Raw genomic sequence first — 23,166 nt, 5'->3', positions numbered from 1 at the left:
TGAGTGAATGTTAAGCCAAGGAATGCCTTCGTCTACTTTATATAACAGCCATTTACTTGCTGTATGGCCTCGGGCAAATTGCTTGACCTCTCTGTACCTGAGTTTCCTCATCTATAAAATGGGGACCAGTAACAGCAACTACAGCATAGAGTTGTGGTAAGGATTAAATGAGTGAACATTTTCATACTTAAGAAAGTATGAAATACTTACGTGGCACAGTAATTGTGAAATGACTTCACTGCTATTTCATTAGCATTAATATTACCCATATCACCATCAATTTAAAAATATTCACTCTGCCTGGCCTGCAAATATTTGTAGATGAAACAAATAATTCCATGAATGCAAGAGTGTAGACAGGTATAAACCACCTAGGAGGTCACTGCAATGATATCCAGGCAAAAGTTGATTTTGAACCAAGACTATACAAAGAGGCAGATTTGGAATATAGTTTATAGGTAGAGCTGATAAACTGTTTAAAGAATTAGATATGCATAGTGAAGGAAAGAATAGAAATTAAATAACACTCCTAGTTTTTAACAGATTAATTGATACACTATATGAATCACCATTTAACATGTACAATTCAATGGCTTTAAGTGTGCTCACAAAACTGTACAACCATCACCACAATTTTAGAACATTTTCATTATCCCAAAAAGAAGCCCTGTATACCTTAGTTGACACATCTCAATTCGCCCATTCCCTCCACCACCTTGGCCCTAGGCAACCACTAATCTGTTTTCTGTTTCTATAGATTTGCCTACTGGGACATTTTTTTCAATTTATTTTTTTCAAATTGAGGTATACTTGATTTACAATGTTGTGTTGCCTATCAGGGACATATGCTATAAATGGGATCATACAATATGTAGTTCTTTGTGATTGACTCCTTTCACTTAGCTTAATGTTTTCAAGGTTCATCCATATTGTAAAATTTATTAGTGATGCATTTCTTCTTATTGTTAAATAATATTCCATTGTATAGCTAAACCACATTTTATTTACCCAATCACCAGTTGATGGACATTTGGGCTCCTTCTACTTTTTGGCTATTATGAACATTTGGCTGTTATGAATATTCATGTACAAGTTTTTACGTGGACGTATGTTTTCATTTCTTTTGGGTATATACCTTGGAATAGAAAAGCTGAGTATTATGGTAACTCTATGTTTAATGTTTTAGATAACTGCCAGACTTTTCAAATTGGCTGCACCATTTTACATTCTCATCAGCAGTGTATGAGGGTTCCAATATCTCTACATCTTTTCCAACAGTCATCATCTGTCTTTTTGATTACAGCTATCCTGGTGGGTGTGAAATGGTATCACGTCGTGGTTTTGATATGCATGTCCCTGATGGTTAATGATGTTGAGCATCTTTTCATGTGTTCATTAGTCATTTTATATCTTCTTTGGAGAACTGCCTATTCAGACCTTTGCTCATTTTTTAATTGAGTTATTTGTCATTTCATCATTGAGTTGTAGGAGCAAAGCAAAATACCTTAAGCAAAGAAAAGGTTATTTGAGATAGAAATAATGGCCAAATCCAGCATGTCATGATAGTTCACAAAATTTGTAACCTCTTAAGGGCAAGAACTCTGCTCTGATTCACTTTGAATGATATTTGTCCCTTGCAGAGTGACTAGCAGAATTGGAAGTTTAAAATTTTAAAAAGCAAATGAAAATAGAATACTTGAAGCAAGAAGGAAGAACCATTATCTTCAGTTTTGATAGAAAGCTATAACATTTAGAACTTATTTCCTACACATATTAACAACTAAATTTCACTACATGGGTCAATTCAAATTAGTTGGCAATGGCTACCTAGAGCAATGTTTTAGGAGGGATACTGAAGTTGTGCCTGACCCAGAGGAAACCAACTTTAGTAATGTCTGCCATGAGCATCAGAAGATGAGAATGGTAGCATATGTGGCAGGGCACCATCCCTAAGAAGGTTTATGTATCTTGAAAATATAAAAGCAACTGAGAAAGACTTTTTTAAGCCATACAGGTTTAATTATTTTTTAAAAATTAGAGATATTTAGAGTATATTCTTCAATTTCAAAATGACCAAATGAAACATAAGGACTGTGCTTCCAATAAAACATCTACATGGGGGCCATTATCAGAATCAGAATATTGAGTCAAATGGATCATTGATCTAATTTAGTATGCCATTTCACATGCATCTCTGCAGAGCCTGTATCTCCTAATCCTCATTTCCATGTAACACAACAAAGCCAGAATGGTGAGTCTGTTATTTTCCCACGAAATTGAACATATGAGTTAAACTAGAATATGAACAAGTCACACAATTCAAGAGCAATGACTTGACTAGTATAAATAAAAGTCTGTACAAATTATCAATGCCAATTCATTAATTCTAGTATAGGGATAATTTCACATTAATAGGTATTTATATCACTTTCATCTTTTCAACAAAGTTTCATAGTATTTACTTCTAAATTTTAGTAAAAATAAGGCTGACTCAAAAAAAAATTAAACAACTAGTTTCAATGGACCCAAAATTTATAAGGCACAAAAACACAATAATTTTAGCAATAAAATGATACAGTCTACAAGTATATAACCATTTTGTATTTTATATATATGTATATATCACACATAGATATCTTACCTCTCTAGGTTTTCAGAAATTGAAGGAATACTGAAAAAATTCTAAATAGAAAATACACAGCAGCAAAGTGGAATCATCTTATCCAAACTAAATAAAATTAGTTCAACATGACCTTGTAGTGATGTTGAGAAATATTTTTTAATTTAACCCAAGAAAACAAAATGGATTCTGATAACCCCTTGCTGTGGATATTTAGGGATGAGATTGGGATTGTTGATCTGTCAAGACTCTGCTTGTAAGGGAGGTAGAGCCACGGTTCACTATTTTAAGCCAAAAGGGAAGAAATGAAACGCAGCATCTTATCAAGAAAGGCACAGGCATGAATGAGGATAAATGGGTACAGGGGCTTGACACCAGCAAGCCTATCCCTTGTCTCAAGTCTTTAGTTTTTTTCTGAGTGTTGACTTATTTCTCTATCACAGTTTTCTCCTCTTGACATGGAATATGATCTCTGACAGAGAACTCTGTTACCTTTGGATACCATGTCCAAAGCATAAAAGGAGGTTCTCCTACTTTGAGCTTGACATTTTCAATCAAGGAAGGATTCAGAATGGACTAGACTGGATCTCTTGAAACAATCCCTGTGGTGAGGGGGAGCGAGCTACCAGGCCAGCTCAGGCCCGGCTACATAGCTGTCTATGTGAATCAGGAAATCAGATACTTTAGGACAAAGAGCGGGATAGGGAGCTAGAAAGTCAAACCAATTGGTATTTATTACAATTTGGCAACATTAGCAGAAGAAACAGAAAAGTAAGAAAATGAAGTTGGGAAAAACAGTTTAGGATGCAATTATGGCAATCCAGGTACCAAAAGGCAAAACAATAAAATAAAATAAAGCCAGTATAAAATGTGTCTAGAACTTAATGCTCATGTTGAGAGGGGAAATGGACAAAGCTGGAGAGTAGATAGAAGCCAAACTGGGAGGGATATTGCCAATCATGGTAAAGAACTTGGCTTTTTTCCCCCTAAGTACATGAGTTATTGAAGGGTTGAGGTAGGGTAATAAGATGGTATAATTTATGTTACAAAATAACTGCTCCAGGCTGCTGAGTGGTGAATGACAGGTATGAGTCACAGTTGAATGTGACAGAATAAAGAGGCAGTAATTCCTGCGCTCCCAGTCAAGCCACATTTTACAAAGGAATCCCTTTACATTATCCACTGATCCAAAGGCCTGTCACTTAACCTCCATGAGTTTCAATTTCCTTGGTAATAAATCAGGAATAAAAATACCTATCTCAAATGAAAGACTATCTCTGAGAAATTATGTAATGTGTCTAACACAGAACTTGGCATGTGGTAGATACTCAGAAAACATTAGGTCCCTTTTCATTTACTTCCTGTGTAACTAATAAAAACCCTTCCAAATTCATTAGAAGGTGCTAACTTTTGAAAAATGAAAAGCTGGAGCCAAACAACTTGGTCTAGGCAGTTGAAACAGAGCCTAGGCAATTTAGACTCTGTAGTCTGAATGGAAAATAACCTTGACCTGAGCAAAATATTTACTAAGCTCTACACTCTAAACCAAAGACAATATGCCCTGCATGCTCCAAAGAATGAACTCTCTATTTAATAACTATCCAAATTCTTTACTGAAATCTATTCAACACACAGAAAAATCTAGGTAAAGAAGGCAAATAAACCTCCTTGAAATGTCCTTCCTTCTGATCTGCTAAAGTTATCTTCGTCTACTGCCCAGCTACATAAATAATTGTGTTATTCACTACCATCTGTTTTGAAACAGATGTATAGAAGATTAGAAAACTCAAGTAAGCTAACCTATGTAAATTATTTCTATACATCTTTAATTTTCCTTCACATATTTTGGTATTCTGGTATAGTCTTACTGTAAGATGCCTTACATCATTTTTCACATATAAAATTTTTCCATAAAGAGAAGATAAGAATATATGAGCTTCTGTTTACGTTCTCCACCTTGGACTTCCTAAAGAGTTCTCAATAATCCTAGGAATCCTACTACTACAGATGAATCTCTCATCAAAGGAACGATGAGATGAAACAACAGTCAGTACAGAAGGTCTTCTAAGGCTGCGCTGTCACATACATTGCCATGAACCACATGTGGCTACTGAGCATCTGAAATATGGCTGGCTGGGGCTCTGAGATGTGCTGTATGGGTAAAATACATGGCAGGTTTCGAAAGCTCCATAAAAAAAGAATGTAAGCTAACTCAATAATTTATGTTGATTATGTGTTGAAATGATCATATTTAGAATATAACGGGCTATATAAAATATATTATGAAAGCTAACTTCACATTGTATTTTTACCTTTCTTAATATGGCTTTTAAGTAACATATGTAGCTCATATTTGTGTCTCATTTCTTTGGGGCAGTATTACTCTGTAATGTTGCATATTTTTATTTAAATCAACTCGGTGTACATCTGTTTTATAAGCCAGGATATAAATACATGAAGATGAATAAATAAATAAGTGGATGAATAAATAAGTTTATGAGGGACTTCCCTGCTGGCAGTTGGGAATCCACCTGCCAATGCAGGGGACGCAGGTTCAAGCCCTATTCCGGGGGGATCCCGCATGCCGCAGAGCGACTGGGCCTGTGCGTCACTGCTGCTCAGTCTGCGCTCTGGAGCCCGCGAGCCACAACTGCTGAGCCCGTGTGCCACGACTGCTGAGGTTTACGTGCCTGGAGCCTGTGCTCTGCAGCAGGAGAGGCCACTACGGTGAGGGGCCCACGCACCGTGGCAGGGGGTGGCCCCCCGCTCACCGCAACTAGAGAGAGCCTGCATGCAGCAGCGAAGACCCAGCTCAGCCAAAAGTAAATACATAAATAACTTTTTAAAATAGTTTATGATATCTCTGGATAAATTATTTTACAATATTGCTTAATAATTGTCTGAGGAAAATGCTATTCAAATAATTAGGTAAAGGTCAAAGTTAGTATTACATTTCATCTGATGAATAAACATGCATTAAATTAAATGCTTATGGGTCACACACTGTGATAAGTCATGGAATATCAATATATTTAAGACAAGGTCCATGCTCTAGTGTGATTCATAGCTTTCTGAAAGGATATAAACAAGAAAACAAGTAAGTGCAAAACAATTTCCGGTGCTTTGTGAAAGGCATCTAGAGCTCTAAAAGAAAGATGTAGAGGCCTTTTTCTTGTTTCAGGGATAGCGCTGGTGGTATTTAGTGTTTGGAGGCTGGGATAACCAAATGTCCTTCAGTGGGTGGGAGCATCCTGTACCACAAAGAACTGTCCAATTAAAAATATTCATAGTGCCCCTGAACTACTCTGGCTCCTGAACATTGTGGCGATTCCAGAGCAATATACTCAGAGACTCCATTCTAAGAGTGCAGTCATAAGATTGCACTAAAGCATCTCTATTCTTCGGTGTATAAATATACATACACATACATAAATGTATCACATACACTTGTTTCTTTTTAACATCTTTATTGGAGTATAACTGCTTTACAATGGTGAGTTAGTTTCTGCTTTATAACAAAGTGAATCAGCTATACATATATCTCCATATCTCTTCCCTCTTGCGTCTCCCTCCCTCCCATCCTCCCTATCCCACCCCTCTAAGTGGTCACAAAGCACTGAGCTGATCTCCCTGGGCTATGCAGCTGCTTCCCACTAGCTATCGGTTTTACATTTAGTACTGTATATATGTCCATGCCATTCTCTCACTTTGTCACAGCTTACCCTTCCCCCTCCCCGTGTCCTCATGTCCATTCTCTAGTAGGTCTGTGTCTTTATTCCTGCCCTGCCCCTAGGTTCTTCATGACCTTTTTTTTTTCAGATTCCATATATATGTGTTAGCATACGGTATTTGTTTTCCTCTTTCTGACTTACTTCACTCTGTATGACAGACTCTAGGTCTATCCACCTCACTACAAATAACTCAATTTTGTTTCTTTTTATGGCTGAGTAATATTCCATTGTATATATGTGCCACATCTTTATCCATTCATCTGTCGATGGACAATTAGGTTGCTTCCATGTCCTGGCTATTGTAAATAGAGCTGCAATGAACACTGTGGTACATGACTCTTTTTGAATTATGGTTTTCTCAGGCACATACACTTATATATATGGTACGTCAATAGTAACATATTTTGCCATTTTCAGTCTAAGAAAAAAATAGGTTACTTGAAGCATTTAGTAACTATAAAACAGAATTTCCATATATAAGCAAATAACTTCTTTAAAAAACTTTTCCAACTTACAAATAATATTTTTCTCACTGAGCAGGAATACCATCCTTGGCATTCTGACCTGACTCCCAATTGAGAAATAAGCAGAGAGAGGGGGAGGGAAGAACCTTCTCCATCATTTGCCAGAGAGGTCACTCTTTATTCCTTTTAACCACTAGAAAGGATATTGCTAATCTAGAATAGTATGGTGAGCAAAAGATAGGTACTACTCAATACAAAATGTTGGATTCATTAAAAGAGAAACAAGTCAAACTACCATAGATAGAAATTAAGGTATTCATTATTTGATAATAATAACTTATAAGTATGTATGAAATCTATAAAAATGTCATGCCTCGATGTCAAACCCGCTCATCTCTCCCACACAAATCAAAGAAAGATCCTTTGAAGAACTGACATTCTAGAATCTTATTCAGCCTTGAGGCAACAGGAGTATTTCAATCCATGCTTACATCTAGGGTAGCAAAGCTATTTGCCTCAAAAATAAGGGTGTAGTACCCTTTTCAAAATGCATTACTACATAATTTAATTATCTCTATAAGAAGAGAAAAACTCTGAACCATAAATTATGGAGGGAAATCTAGCATAATGATGGAATAGTGTCCAAAAACTGATACCCCTTTTGCATTAAAATATTCAGGGCTAATTGTGATTTTAGCACTTGTTTTTATCCTTGCTTTGTTCATTGGCCAAACTTAAACACTTCTCATCTCCTTCAATGAAAAGTGGCACTATTATGTTCCTGGAAGCATGAGCAGGGTTCCTCAAAGCCCAATTTTAAGGTCTTAATTGGCTGAGGCAATGGGAGACCATACAAAGCCCACTTCACAGAGAAGGGCAAGATTGCCAGGTCACTTGAGAAAAGATGAAGAGCTAACTGGAAACTATTGCTGAAATCTTAGTGTTCTGGGAAGTTTTACCAAATAGTAACTTAGCAGAGAATGGAACACAATCATCCTTCATGACACAGAACCCAAAGGTGCTGAAGTCAGCTTGTAAAAACAGAACAATTAAAACAGAAACAGTTACCGTCACTTAATAATTGAATATGATAACAAGCCAAGCAAGCTTTACGGAAACTGGGTACTTGATTGGTTCTGTGTGTTGTTGATATCAAATATTCAATTATATCATCTCATAAACTCTAAGTCCCAAAAACCATGTGCTCACAAATCAAGTGAGTTGTTACTTACTAACACTTTTGTTTTATTTGGTACTACTGGACCTGTAGTCTACTGTTACCTTTGTGAAGTTGAATAATCACCATCCATCCATCCATCCATTTACCCTTCCAACATTTGTTGTGTGTTATGTGATAAAAGACACTTAAGACATTGAATAAAATTATCTTGGCCCTCAAAGAGTTCATTATTATTTAACTAATAATAATTCATAAACATACAACCATTATAAAAACATCCAATTTGGATAATTTTAAGTAAATTAATACTTTCATCATCAACTCTAACCACCGATGACAGGTTCCCAAAACAAACCAACAAAACCAAAGAAGACCAATTTATATTTGTGAAATTCAAGACTCTACGAAAAAGAAAAGTTAAAGGTCCAGAATTAACCTAAAAAAACTTTTAAATAATTTTATGTTCACAAAATCAATAAAGACACATAATTTTAAAAAAAGATATCAAATGATATTTTAACGCTTTGGGGGGCTGATAACAGTGAAGACTTGCTACTGGTATCCATATACTATCAGATGCTAAAATGCTCATAAATCTGTTTTACTTTGCTGTTACAAAAAATATAAAAAGAGGCTTAATTTTTTTTCAGGATACTTCCCCATGCAATTAATACTTTCTGATTATTTACTCTGGACTACTACCCTACGTGTCTGCTCCTCTGTCCATTTACTTATTACTTTCCTCAACAACTATTTTTTGCATAGCTAGTATATGCTCCTATAAATAACAAGGAAAACCAAGGTGCCTGTTGTCCAGTTCTACCTCCACTTGCCCCCGTTATATGACCAAGGTTTTTTGTTTATTTCTTTGATTTTTTTTCTCTATCAACCACTGGAATTCAATTCTTAAGTTCAGGTATATTCTATCTTATTCTTATTTTCCCAGGGCCTCTTATACCAAAAATTTACTACATTATTTCTATTATCCATACTAGAACAAAAGTTCCTTCTTTTTTCAATCATCACCCATAGGTATTAACCACAATTGATGAAAATTGAATATACAAGCAAGAAAAGTTCTATAATTCCAAGAATTAAAATATGCTAGAATTTAGCACAAGAGAAAGTTCACATAGATCAGGGGATACTGTAATTCACAATCAAAATTAAAGTCTAAAAGAAAAACCTCTTGGAGAAAATATGCAGCATTAAAAAAAAAAACCCGAAGATCTTATTAAGGGATCAAACCAAGAAGAAGATATAACAATTATAAATATATATGCACCCAACAATAGGAGCACCTCAGTACATAAGACAACTGCTAACAACAAAAGAGGAAATTCATGGTAACACAATTATAGTTGGGGACTTTAAAACCTCACTTACACCAATGGACAGATCATCCAAACATAAAATTAATAAGGAAACACAGGTTTAAATGACACAATAGACCAGATAGATTTAATTGATATTTATAGGACATTCCATCCAAAAATAGCAGATTACACTTTCTTGTCAAGTGCACACAGAACATTCTCCAGGATAGATAATGTCCTGGGTCACATAACAAGCCTCAGTAAATTTAAGAAAATTGAAATCATATCAAGCATCTTTTCCAACCACAACACTATGAGATTAGAAACCAATTACAGGGAAAAAAAACATAAAAACACAAACACATGGAGGATAAACAATACATCACTAAATAACCAAGAGATCACTGAAGAAATCAAAGAGGAAATCAAAAAATACCTAGAGACAAATTACAATGAAAAGACAATGATCCAAAACCTATGGGATACAGCAAAAGCAGTTCTAAGAGGGAAGTTTATAGCAATACAAGCCTACCTCAAGAAACAAGAAACATCTCAAATAAACAATCTAACCTTATACCTAAAGGAACTAGAGAAAGAAGAACAAACAAAACCCAAAGTTAGTAGAAGGAAAGAAATCATAAAGATCAGAGCAGAAATAAATGAAATAGAAACAAAGAAAACAGTAGCAAAGATCAATAACACTAAAAGCTGGTTCTTTGAAAAGGCAAATAAAATTGATAAACCATTAGCCAGACTCATCAAGAAAAAGAGGGAGAGCACTCAAATCAATAAAATTAGAAATGAAAAAGGAGAAGTTACAACAGACACCACAGAAATACAAAGCATCGTAAGAGACTACTCCAAGTAACTCTATGCCAATAAAATAGACAACATGGAAGAAATGGACAAAGTCATAGAAAGGTATAACCTTCCCAGACTGAACCAGGAAGAAAAAGAAAATATGAACAGACCAATCACAAATAATGAAATTGAAATTGTAATTAAAAATCTTCCAACAAACAGAAGTCCAGGACCAGATGACTTCACAGGTGAATTGTATCAAATATTTAGAGAAGAGCTAACACCCATCTTACTCAAACTCTTCCAAAAAATTATACAGGAGGGAACACTCGCAAACACATTCTATGAGGGCACTGTCACCCTGATACCAAAACCAGACAAAGTTATTACAAAAAAAGAAAATTACAGACCAATATCACTGATGAACATAGATGCAAAAATCCTCAACAAAATACTAGCAAACAGAATGCAAAAACACATTAGAAGGATCATACACCATGATCAAATGGGATTTATCCCAGAGATGCAAGGATTCTTCAATATATGCAAAGCAATCAATGTGACACACCATATTAACAAATGGAAAAAACCATATCACCTCAATGGATGCAGAAAAAGCTTTTGACAAAATTCAACACCCATTTATGATTAAAAAATCCTCCAGAAAATAGGCATAGAGGGAACTTCCCTCAACATAATAAAGCCCATATATGACAAACCCACAGCCAACATCGTTCTCAAAGATGAAACACTGAAACCATTTCCACTAAGATCAGGAACAAGACAAGGTTGCTCACTCTCACCACTATTATTCAACATAGTCTTGGAAGTTTTAGGCACAGCAATCAGAGAAGAAAAAGAAATAAAAGGAATACAAATTGGAAAAGCAGTAAAGTTGTCACTGTTTGCAGATGACATCATACTATACATAAAGAATCCTAAAGACACAACCAGAAAACTACTAGAGCTAATCAATGAATTTGGTAAAGTAGCAGGATACAAAATTCATGCACAGAAATCTCTTGCATTCCTATATACTAAAGATGAAAAATCTGTAAGAGAAATTAAGGAATCACTCCCATTTATTTACCATTGCAACTAAAAGAATAAAATAACTAGGAATAAACCTACCTAAGCAGACAAAAGACTTGTATGTAGAAAACTGTAAGACACTGATGAAAGAAATTAAAGATGATACAAACAGATGGAGAAATATACCATGTTCTTGGATTGGAAGAATAAATTTTGTGAAAATGACTATACTACCCAAAGCAATCTACAGATTCAATGCAATCCCTATCAAATTGCCAATGGCATTTGTTACAGAACTAGAACAAAAAAATCTTAAAATTTGCATGGCCAAAGCAGTCTTGAGGGAAAAAAAATGGAGCTGGAGGAGTCAGACTCCCTGATTTCAGACTATACTACAAAGCTACAGTAATCAAGACAATATGGCACTGGCAGAAAAACAGAAATATAGATCAATGGAACAGGATAGAAAGCCCAGAAATAAACCCACACACATATGGTCAACTAATCTATGACAAAGGAGGCAAAGATATACAAAGGAGAAAAGACAGTCTCTTCAATAAGTGGTGCTGGGAAAACTGGACAGCTACGTGTAAAAGAATGAAATTAGAATACTCCCTAACACCATACACAAAAATAAACTCAAAATGGATTAGAGACCTAAATGTAAGACCTGACACTATAAAACTCTTGGAGGAAAACGGAGGAAGAACACTCTGACATAAATCACAGCAAGATATTTTTTGATCCACCTCCTAGAGTAATGGAAATAAAAACAAAAATAAACAATGGGACCTAATGAAACTTAAAAGCTTTTGCACAGCAAAGGAAACTACAAACAAGAAAGAAAGACAACCCTTAAAATGGGAGAAAACAGCTGCAAATGAATCTACGGACAAACGATTAACCTCCAAAATATATAAACAGCTCGTGCCGCTCAATATTAAAAAAACAAACAACCCAGTCCCAAAATGGGCAGAAGACCTAAATAGATATTTCTCCAAAGAAGACATACAGATGGCCAAGAAGCACATGAAAAGCTGCTGAACATCATTAATTATTAGAGAAATGCAAATCAAAACTACAATGAGGTATCACCTCACACCAGTCAGAATGGCCATCATCAGAACCTCTACAAAGAACAAATGCTGGAGAGGGTGTGGAGAAAAGGGAATCCTCTTGCACTGTGGGTGGGAATGTAAATTGATACAGTCACTATGGAGGTTCCTTAAAAAACGAAAAATAGAATTACCAGATGACCCAGCAATCCCACTACTGGGCATATACCCAGAGAAAACCATAATTCAAAAAGACACATGCACCTCAATGTTCATTGCAGCACTATTTACAATAGCCAGGTCATGGAAGCAACCTAAATGCCCATCGACAGACCAATAGATAAAGAAGATGTGGTACATATATACAATGGAATATTAGCCATAAAAAGGAATGAAATTCGGTCATTTTTAGAGACGTGGATGGATCTAGAGACTGTCATACAGAGTGAAGTCAGTCAGAAAGAGAAAAACAAATATCGTATGTTAACGCATATATGTGGAACCTAGAAAAATGGCACAGATGAACCAGTTAGCAGGGCAGAAATAGAGAAACAGATGTAGAGAACAAACATATGGATACCAATGGGGGAAAGTGGTGGGGGTGTGTGTGATGAATTGGGAGGTTGGATTGACATGTGTACACTAATATGTATAAAATGGGTGACTAATAGGAACCTGCTGTATAAAAAAAATAAATAAAATTAAATTTAAAAATTCAAAAAAAAAAAACCCTGGAGAACTTAAATGGTGTTAATTGCAATTAATTGACTTGCATGGAATAATAACACATTGGTATTTTTCATCTATATTTGCAAATCTTTAGAAATTACAAATCAGGCACATGAGATCTTAAAAAAATAACTGCTGTCCCCCCTAAATAACTCTTCCCCAATAAATGCTCTAACCATTCAATTATTCTCTTCCTTCACCTAGAATAAGAAAAAAGAAGCAATATAAGGTACCATGCAGAAAAATAAATAAAAACCCCTATAAGATCTTTTTTGTAGTACATCAGCATGTCTCCCCTTTTCTTTCCCAATCTCCAAATACCCCAAAGCTAGGCACTTCCTTCATTTCCTTGTATCTCAGAAACCAACCGATATCTCCTATCTCCTATTACCTATTACTATGACATATCTGATTTAACCAAAGCAACAAGTGTTAATAACATCTGACTAATAGGGAAAATTCCTAATAACAAAATGACGAAGAAAAACTTCTCCTTATGAGTTTTACCATGATCTACACAATTTATATTGCCTCAGGGCAATTTACAGCAATTCATAGTTACAGAAGACAGAAGAAACGATCCCCTCAGTGGCTCCTTCTTCTGAAGCACCAAACCTATGTGAAAAGAAGAATTCTAGAACCAACCAGAGCCACTCCATCAATAGCTTTTCCCTTTTGTGAAGCGTACATCCACAAAATCCTTTTCATAGTCTTACATGTAAACTCTTCTGTGAATCCTTAACTGAACTAGAATTTTAAATTTAAAAGACACTGTCTCTTTCACATATGGAATCCAACGAAACAACACACACTCCAAAGACATTGATAGGTAGTCACTGAAAATAAGTCACTTTTGGTTTTCCTATGGCTTGCCTAAGCAAGGAAAGTAGTTTCGTTAGCACAAATTGAACTGAAGGAGTTACAAAGTAAACTATACAGCCAAATATGCACAGCAATGAATCTCATTTAACACTTCTGTCCAGGTGGTAATAAGAATAATGGAAGGGAGGACCTTCAAGATGGAGGAGGAGTAAGATGCAGAGATCACATTCCTCCCCACAAATACATCAGAAATACATCTACATGTGGAACAGCTCCTACAGAACACCTACTGAACGCTGGCAGAAGACCTCAGACCTCCCAAAAGGCAAGAATCTCCCCACGTACCTGGGTAGGGGAAAAGAAAAAACAGAGACAAACAAATAGGGACAGGACCTGCACCTCGGGGAGGGAGCTTGAAGGAGGAAAAGTTTCCACACACTAGGAAGGCCCTTCACTGGCAGAGATGGGGCGGGGGAAGCTTTGGAGCCATGGAGGAGAGCGCAGCAACAGGGGTGCAGAGGGCAAAGCGGAGAGATTCCCTCACAGAGGATCGGTGCCGACCAGCACTCAGCAGCCCGAGAGGCTTCTCTGCTCACCCACTGGGATGGGGTGGGGGCTGGGAGCTGAGGCTCGGGCTTCGGAAGTCAGACCCCAAGGAGAGGACTGGGGTTGGCTGCGTGAACACAGCCTGAAGGGGGCTAGTGCGCCACAGCTAGCTGGGAGGGAGTCCGGGAAAAAGTGTGGATCTGCCAGAGAGGCAAGAGACCATTGTTTCAGGGTGCACGAGGAGAGGGGTTTTAGAGCACCGCCTAAATGAGCTTCAGAGACGGGTGTGAGCCACAGCTATCAGCACGGACACCAGAGATGGGCATGAAACGCTAAGGCTGCTGCTGCAGCCACCAAGAATCCTGCGTGCAAGCACAGGTCACTATCCACACCTCCACTCCTGGGAGCCTGTGCAGCCCGCCACTGCCAGGGTTCCGTGATCCAGGCACAACTTCCCCGGGAGAATACACGGCGCGCCTCAGGCTGTTGCAACACCATGCTGGCCTCTGCTGCCGCAGGCTCACCCCGTGTTCCATACCCCTCCTTCCACCCAGCCTGAATGAGCCAGAGGTCCCTAATTAGCCACTCCTTTAACCCCCTCCTGTCCTGGCCAAGAACTGACACCACACGGTGACCTACATACACAGGAGGGGCCAAATCCAAAGCTGAACCCCAGGAGCTGTGCGAAAAAAGAAGACAAAGAGAAATTTCTCCCAGCAGCCTCAGGAGCAGTGGATTAAATCTCCACAATCAACTTGATGTACCCTGCATCTGTGGAATACCTGAATAGACAAAGAATCATCCCAAAATTGAGGTGGTGGACTTTGGAAGCAACCGTAGACTTGGGGTTTGCAGTACGTGACTAAATAGTTTCCGATTTTTATGCCTATCTTAGTTTCGTTTTTAGCATTTGTTATCATTAGTGGATTTATATATTGGTTTTGTTACTCTCTTCTTTTTTTTAATCACTTTTTAATTATCTTATTTTAATAATTTCATTTTTTATTTTAATAACTTTTTAATTTAATTTAATTTTATTATTAGTAGTATTTTCTTTTTTTCTTTTTTTTCCTCCCACTTCTTCTGAGCCGTGTAACTGACACGGTGTTGGTACTCCGGCTGGGTGTCAGACCTGAGACTCTGAGGAGGAAGAGCCGAGAGCAGGACACTGGCCACCAGAGACCTCCCGGACACATGTAATATCAATCAGTGAGAGCTCTCCCAGAGATCTCCATCTCAACACTAAGACCCAGCTCCACTCAACGACCAGCAAGCTCTACTGCTGGACACTCCATGCCAAACAACTAGCAAGACAGGAAAACAACCCCACCCATTAGCAGAGAAGCTGACTAAAATCATAATAAGTTCATAGATACCCCAAAACACACCACCAGACATGGTCCTGCCCACCAGAAAGACAAGATCCAGCCTCATCCACCAGAACACAGGCACCACTCCCCTCCGCCAGGAAGCCTACACAAGCCCCTGAACCAACCTTACTCACTTGCGGGCAGACACCAAAAACAAAGGGAACTACAAACCTGCAGCCTGAGAAAAGGAGACCCCAAACACAATAAGTTAAGCAAAATGAGAAGAAAGAGAAACACACAGCATATGAAGGAGCAAGGTAAAAACAAAACAATCCCAAATTAATTGAGAAAATGGTAATAGGAACATACATATCAATAATCACCTTGAATATAAATGCATTAAATGCTTCAAGGAAAAGACATACACTGGCTGAACGGATACGAGAACAAGACCCATATATATGCTGTCTACAAGACACCTACTTCAGACCTAGGGACACATACAGACAGAAAGTGAGGGGATGGAAAAAGCTATGCCATGCAAATGGAAATCACAAGAACGCTGGAGTAGCAATACTCATATCAGATAAAATAGACTTTAAAATAAAGACTGTTACAAGAGACAAGGAAGGACACTAAATAATGATCAAGGGATCAATCCAAGAAGAAAACAACAATTATAAGTATTTATGCACCCAACACAGGAGCACCTCAATACATAAGGCAAATGCTAACAGCCATAAAATGAGAAATCGACAGTAACACAATACTAGTGGGGCCATTATAACACCCCACTTACATGAACAGAAAGATCATCCAGATAGAAAATAAAAAAGGAAACACAAACTTTAAATGACACAATAGATTAGATGGACTTTATTGATATTTTTAGGACATTCTGCCCAGAAGCGGAATGACACACCTTCTTCTCAAGTGCACATCGTTCTCCAAAATAGATCACATCTTGGGTCACAAATCAAGCCTTCAGAAATTAAAGAAAATTGAAATCGTATCAAGTGTATTTTCTGACCACAATACTGTGAGACTAGATATCAATTACAGGAAAAAAACTGCATAAAATACAAAGACATGGAGGCTAAACAATACACTACTAAATAACCAAGAGATCACTGAAGAACTCAAAATGGAAATCAAAAAATACCTTAAAAAAAATGACAATGAAAACATGACGACCCAAAGCTACAGGGTGTGGTAAAAGCAGTTCTAAGAGGGAAGTTTATAGCAATACAATCATACCTCAAGAAGCAAGAAACATCTAAAATAAACAACCTAATATTACACCAAAAGCAATTAGAGAAAGAAGAACAAAAAGTCTCCAAAGTTTGCAGAACGAAAGGCATCATAAAGATCAGGTCACAAATAAATGAAAAAGAAATGAAGGAAATGATGGCAAAGACCAATAAAACTAAAAGCTGGTTCTTTGAGAAGATAAACAAAATTGATAAACCATTAGCCAGACTCATCAAGAAAAAAAGGGAGAAGACTCAAATCAACAGAATTAGAAATGAAAAAGGAGAAGTAACAACTGACACTGCAGAAATACAAAGGATCATGAGAGATTACTACAAGCAACTTTATGCCAATAAAATGGACAACTTGGAAGAAATGGACAAGTTCTTAGTAAAGCACACCCTTCTGAGAGTAAACCAGGAAGAAATAGAATATAAAAACAGACCAATCACAAGCACTGAAATTGAGACTGTGATTAAAAATCTTCCAACAAACAAAAGCTCAGGACCAGATGGCTTCACGGGCGAATTCTATCAAACATTTAGAGAACAACTAACACCTATCCTTCTCAAACGCCTCCAAAATATAGCAGAGGGAGGAACACTCCCAAAACCATTCTATGAGGGCACCATCACCCTGACAGCAAAACCACAGAAGGATGTCACCAAAAAAGAAAACTACAGGCCAATATCATTGATGAACATAGATGCAAAAATCCTCAACAAAATACTACCAAACAGAACCCAAAAGCACATTAAAAGGATCATACACCATGATCAAGTGGGGTTGGTCCCAGGAATGCAAGAATTCTTCAATATATGCAAATCAACCAACGTGATACACCATATTAACAAACTGAAGGAGAAAAACCATATGATCATCTCAATAGCTGTAGAAAAAGCTTTCAACAAAATTCAACACTCATTTATGACAACAACCCTCCAGAAAGACAGAGAGGGAATTTACCTCAAAATAATAAAGGCCATATATGACAAACCCACAGCCAACTTCATTCTCAATGGTGAAAGACTGAAACCATTTCCACTAAGATCAGGAACAAGACAAGGTTGCCCACTCTCACCACTACTATTCAACATAATTTTGCAAGTTTTAGGCACAGCAATCAGAGAACAGAAGGAAATAAAAGGAATCCAAATCGGAAAAGAAGAAGTAAAACTGTCACTGTTTGCAGATGACATGATACTATAATTAGAGAATCCTAAAGGTGCTATCAGAAAACTTCTAAAGCTAATCAATGAATTTGGTAGAGTAGCAGGATACAAAATTAATGCACAGAAATCTCTTGCATTCCGATACACTACTGATAAAATCTGAAAAAGAAATTAAGGAAACACTTCCATTTACCACTGCAACAAAAAGAATAAAATAGCTAGGAATAAACCTACCTAAGCAGACAAAAGACCTGTATGCAGAAAACTATAAGACACTGATGAAAAAATTAAAGATGATACAAACAGATGGAGACATATACCATGTTCTTGGATTGGAAGAATCAACATTGTGAAAATGACTCTACTACCCAAAGCAATCTACAGACTAAATGCAATCCCTATCAAACTACCAATGGCAGTTTTCACAGAACTACAACAAAAAATTTCACAATGCGTACGGAAACACAAAAAAGCCCCTGAATAACCAAGGCAATCATGAGAACGAAAAATGGAGCTGGAGGAATCAGGCTCCCTGATTTCAGACTATACTACAAAGCTACAGTAATCAAGATAGTATGGTACTGGCACAAAAAGAGAAACATAGATCAATGGAACAGGATAGAAAGACCAGAGATAAACCCACGCACATATGGTCACCTTATCTTTGATAAAGGAGGTAAGAATATACAATGGAGTAAAGACAGCCTCTTCATTAAGTGGTGCTGGGAAAACAGGACAGCCGCATGTAAAAGAATGAAACTAGAACACCCCCTAACACCATACCCAAAAATAAACTCAAAATGGATTAAAGACCTAAATGTAAGGCTAGACACTATAAAACTCTTAGAGGAAAACATAGGCAGAACACTCTATGACATAAATCACAGCAAGATCCTTTTTGACCCACCTCCTAGAGAAATGGAAATAAAAACAAAAATAAACAAATGGGACCTAATGAAACTTCAAAGCTTTTGCACAGCAAAGGAAACCATAAACAAGACCAAAAGACAACCCTCAGTATGGGAGAAAATATTTGCAAATGAAGCAACTGACAAAGGATGAATCTCCAAAATTTACAAACAGCTCATGCAGCTCAATAAAAAAAAAAAACAACCAACCCAATCCAAAAATGGGCAGAAGACCTAAACAGACATTTCCCCAAAGAAGATATACAGACTGCCAACAAACACATGAAAGAATGCTCAACATCATTAATCATTAGAGAAATACAAATCAAAACTACAATGAGATATCATCTCACACCAGTCAGAATGGCCATCATCAAAAACCCTACAAACAATAAATGCTGGAGAGGGTGTGGAGAAAAGGGAACACTCTTGCACTGCTGGTGGGAATGTGAATTGGTTCAGCCACTATGGAGAACAGTATGGAGGTTCCTTAAAAAACTACAAATAGAACTACCATATGACCCAGCAATCCCACTACTGGGCATATACCCTGAGAAAACCAAAATTCAAAAAGAGTCATGTACCAAAATGTTCACTGCAGCTCTATTTACAATAGCCCGGAGATGGAAACAACCTAACTGCCCATCATCGGATGAATGGATAAAGAAGATGTGGCACATATATACAATGGAATATTACTCAGCCATGAAAAGAAACGAAATTAAGTTATTTGTAGTGAGGTGGATGTTCCTACAGTCTGTCATACAGAATGAAGTTAAGTCAGAAAGAGAAAAATACATACCATATGCTAACACACATATATGGAATCTAAAAAAGAAAATAGTTCTGAAGAACCTAGGGGCAGGACAGGAATAAAGACACAGACGTAGAGATGGACTTGAGGACATGGGGAAGGGGAAGGGTAAGCTAGGACGAAGTGAGCGAGTGGAACTGACATATATACACTATCGAAGTAAAATAGATAGCTAGTGGAAAGCATCCACATGGCACAGGGAGATCAGCTTGGTGCTTTGTGCCCACTTAAAGGACTTGGGATAGGGAGGGTGGGAGGGAGAAGTAAGAGGGAGGGGATATGGGGATATATGTATATGTATAGCTGATTCACGTTGTTACACAGCAGAAGCTAACACAACATTGTAAAGCAATTATACTCTAATAAAGATGTTTAAAAAAAAAGAATAAATGGATATTTCTTTCAAAAAAAATTTTAATAAAAAGTTAAATTAAAAAAAGAATAGATGGATATTTCAAGGAGAAGGGGCTGAATGTGAACATAGTTAATTCCTACAAACCAATTTCTTACAAAATGGACTTTAGGACTGAGATGCCGAAAGAGAACCAGAAATGTAAAAGGAGGGAGACATTTCAAGGTGCTCATGGAGAAAAACTGAACTAAAGAAAGACTGTAAAAAAAATTTCAAATGAAAAATAAAATAGAAATTCAGATGGAGCTAGAGCTGTAGAAAAGTAATGAGATGCTCAGTCACCTGGACATGGTTATGGAAGCGTGGAAATTGAAAGACCAATACAAAATCATTGTAAAAAAGTTCAGAGTGGTTTACATGGAGACGTACATTGGAGGCCAAACAACACTTATGTCTTGTCTAACGCCAGCCTTACACCAAGACTTACACAAAAACAAGGTTACAATTTGACCTGGGGAGGGGTGATTGTAAAGAAGTTAAACAGTAAGGTACTTTAGTTTAACATGGAATGAAGATCAATTTACAGTAACCCTTAAAAAATAATCAATCAATGAAAAAGGTTTGCAAGCAGAAGCCTCAGGAGGAAGTACAGACACTCATCCCAGCTCATTCCAGATGTCAGAGAAAGCAAACCCTAAAGCACCTGTCTGCCAGAAAGTATATTTTAAATATTTGCTCCACAGATTTCAAAAGAAGAGGAAAAGATGTACAGGTACACATTTCTATGGCAACTGTATAGAAAGTGTTAGTATCGAATTCAAATCCAAAGAGCAGAAAGTATTTCAAATTCTTTTTTTTTTTTTTTTTTTTTGGCACACCGCACAGCATGCAGGATTTTAGTTCCCTGACTAGGGATCGAACCTGTGCCCCCTGCAGTGGAAGCACAGAGTCCTAACCACTGGACCTCCAGTGAATTCCCTCAAATTCTTAATTCGTATTCCTAATGTATTTAAATCAAAGCTTTTTTTATTATGTCTTAATAACTGACAGATTATTTCCCTGCCTGGATTGAGAGAAGAGCAAAAAAAAGTGATAATTTTTAGATTTAAGTAGAAAATTAGTATAAACATATATGCAGATATCAATATTGCAGAACAGTGTGAATACAGTAGGCCTGTGTTTTTACACTGATTTCCAAGTGGAATGTAAACACACATTAATTACCTGTATTTTCCTCTTTTAACAGTTTATTTTTTGAGAAGAACTTGTACATGAAGAATGTTTGCTTGAAAACTTGTTATTTCATTGAAATTGCATTTGCCTTTCCTCTCCTCCCTTAATGAACACCATTATGATAAGCATATTTAGTGAAATATTATGAGAATTTGTGTGTTTAGAGAGTATCTCTGAACATGTATTACACACAGCCGCCATTTTCTCTTGCCTGTGCTGCCCTAAAAATCATTTTAACCTCACCATGAACAAAGATACAAATATTAAACTAAACCCATCGGAGGCCTCACTGATATGGAAGAACAAGAGTTCATGTTACCTAGAAATATACCTCGGTGAAATGTTCACATTAAACAGCCATCGCCACAAAGTGCCTGGAAAGCAAGATCAGTTCCTTGTTTAAATGAGAGTTCACAATTTCAGTTAAAGAAAGAATAAGAAAACTAACTCCTCTACTTGTTCATAATCATTAGCATTTCACTGCTGCTAAATCATACTACATAGATGTCTCCCCTTCTGAAGATCTTTGAAGAAAAAACTCCTTCCAACTGCCATAGACATTTTAGTTTCTAGTAACCTCAGAGTTTCAAAATATCTTTACATCTTAGCTAAATCCTTCAGCTGCAGTTTACATCCCCCTTCTCAAGATGAAAGTGCTCTGTATTAAGGTGTGTTGAGTCACTACAGTCAGAACCGAAGAAGGTAGAGGGACGTTAACCTGAGGGCAACTGTTGATGACACTGCCAGACTCGAATGAGGTTCTAGTGGGGAGATATGACCATGTTAAGGGAGGAAAGAAGGAAGAAACTGTGAATTATAAATTGGATACACACCTGTCCTGAACCCAGTGAACTCTGAAACCTTTGAAGAGAGCCAAACTTCTCATGACCAAAAAAGTAGATGGTTTGAACTTAGTTCCCTATTTATGGGAGAGAAAGGATCTATTCCATATTAGAATTAACTTCATTAAACGGGCCTGAGGCTTGCTATTCCTAGCCATGAAATTATAGACTACCACATGCTAAAATGACGTGAAAGAAAATTCTGGGAATATTAGAGCTATCACAACTAGGGAGTTAATGTCCAAACAGCAAAACTGACCATTTTTTTCTAGAAAAGCATTTTTAGTGGTTTAGTTGTTATGGTAGCCAAAAAAGATATTTCGACAGAGCAATTTTCTTTCTAACATTCTTAATAAAAACTTGATCTCTTTACAACTTCAGGAACTAGATCCCCAAAAAGTGAGGAAGAACAGGTTGTTTCCAGTTTGCAAGGCCCACTGAAGTTGACTGTGGAGTGCTGATTCATATTGACATGTGATATGATAGTAGGAACACAACCCTGAGTTTCACAAAGTCCTCTCCCATCTGTAATTCACTGTCCCATATTGTGAGAAACAATCTAACCCCACTGCTTCCCAGACTCAGCTGCCCGACTGTAAAATGCGATTAATAACCTCTCATGGTTGTTTTAAATATGAAATAAGACATATAAAACATATAAACAACATATAAAATCCTGAATATTAGCAAGCCCTCAAGAAATGTTAGCTTCCTTCATTCGCCTAAGGATATCTCAAAGACAATGAGGCTGAACAGTTGAACATAGAGATCAAACATCACCTGTAGGGGACTGTGGTGAGGAATCTTTTCAAAGTGTGACATGATTAAGAAATGAATTTTAAATACTAGAGAACAAAGTGAATAGTTTCAATAGGAAATAAAGCAAGTCTGTAATCTCTCATGGTTGATGTGATGAACTATTCATCTAAACTAGGAAAGAGAATGTGTGTATCAAAGTCTTTCCAAATTAGGGAGAACTTGAAGGACT

General features: G+C 37.0%; 1 protein-coding gene across 1 annotated transcript in view; it reads right to left on the bottom strand.

The window, feature by feature from the left end:
• Nucleotides 1–23,166, bottom strand: part of CEP128 (centrosomal protein 128) — a 412,227-nt gene that overhangs the window by 196,933 nt on the left and 192,128 nt on the right. The window lies entirely within an intron of this gene.

Source organism: Phocoena phocoena, chromosome 2, assembly GCF_963924675.1.
Source record: "Phocoena phocoena chromosome 2, mPhoPho1.1, whole genome shotgun sequence".
Lineage (NCBI taxonomy): Eukaryota > Metazoa > Chordata > Mammalia > Artiodactyla > Phocoenidae > Phocoena > Phocoena phocoena.
This window is presented reverse-complemented; position numbering and strand designations above follow the sequence as displayed.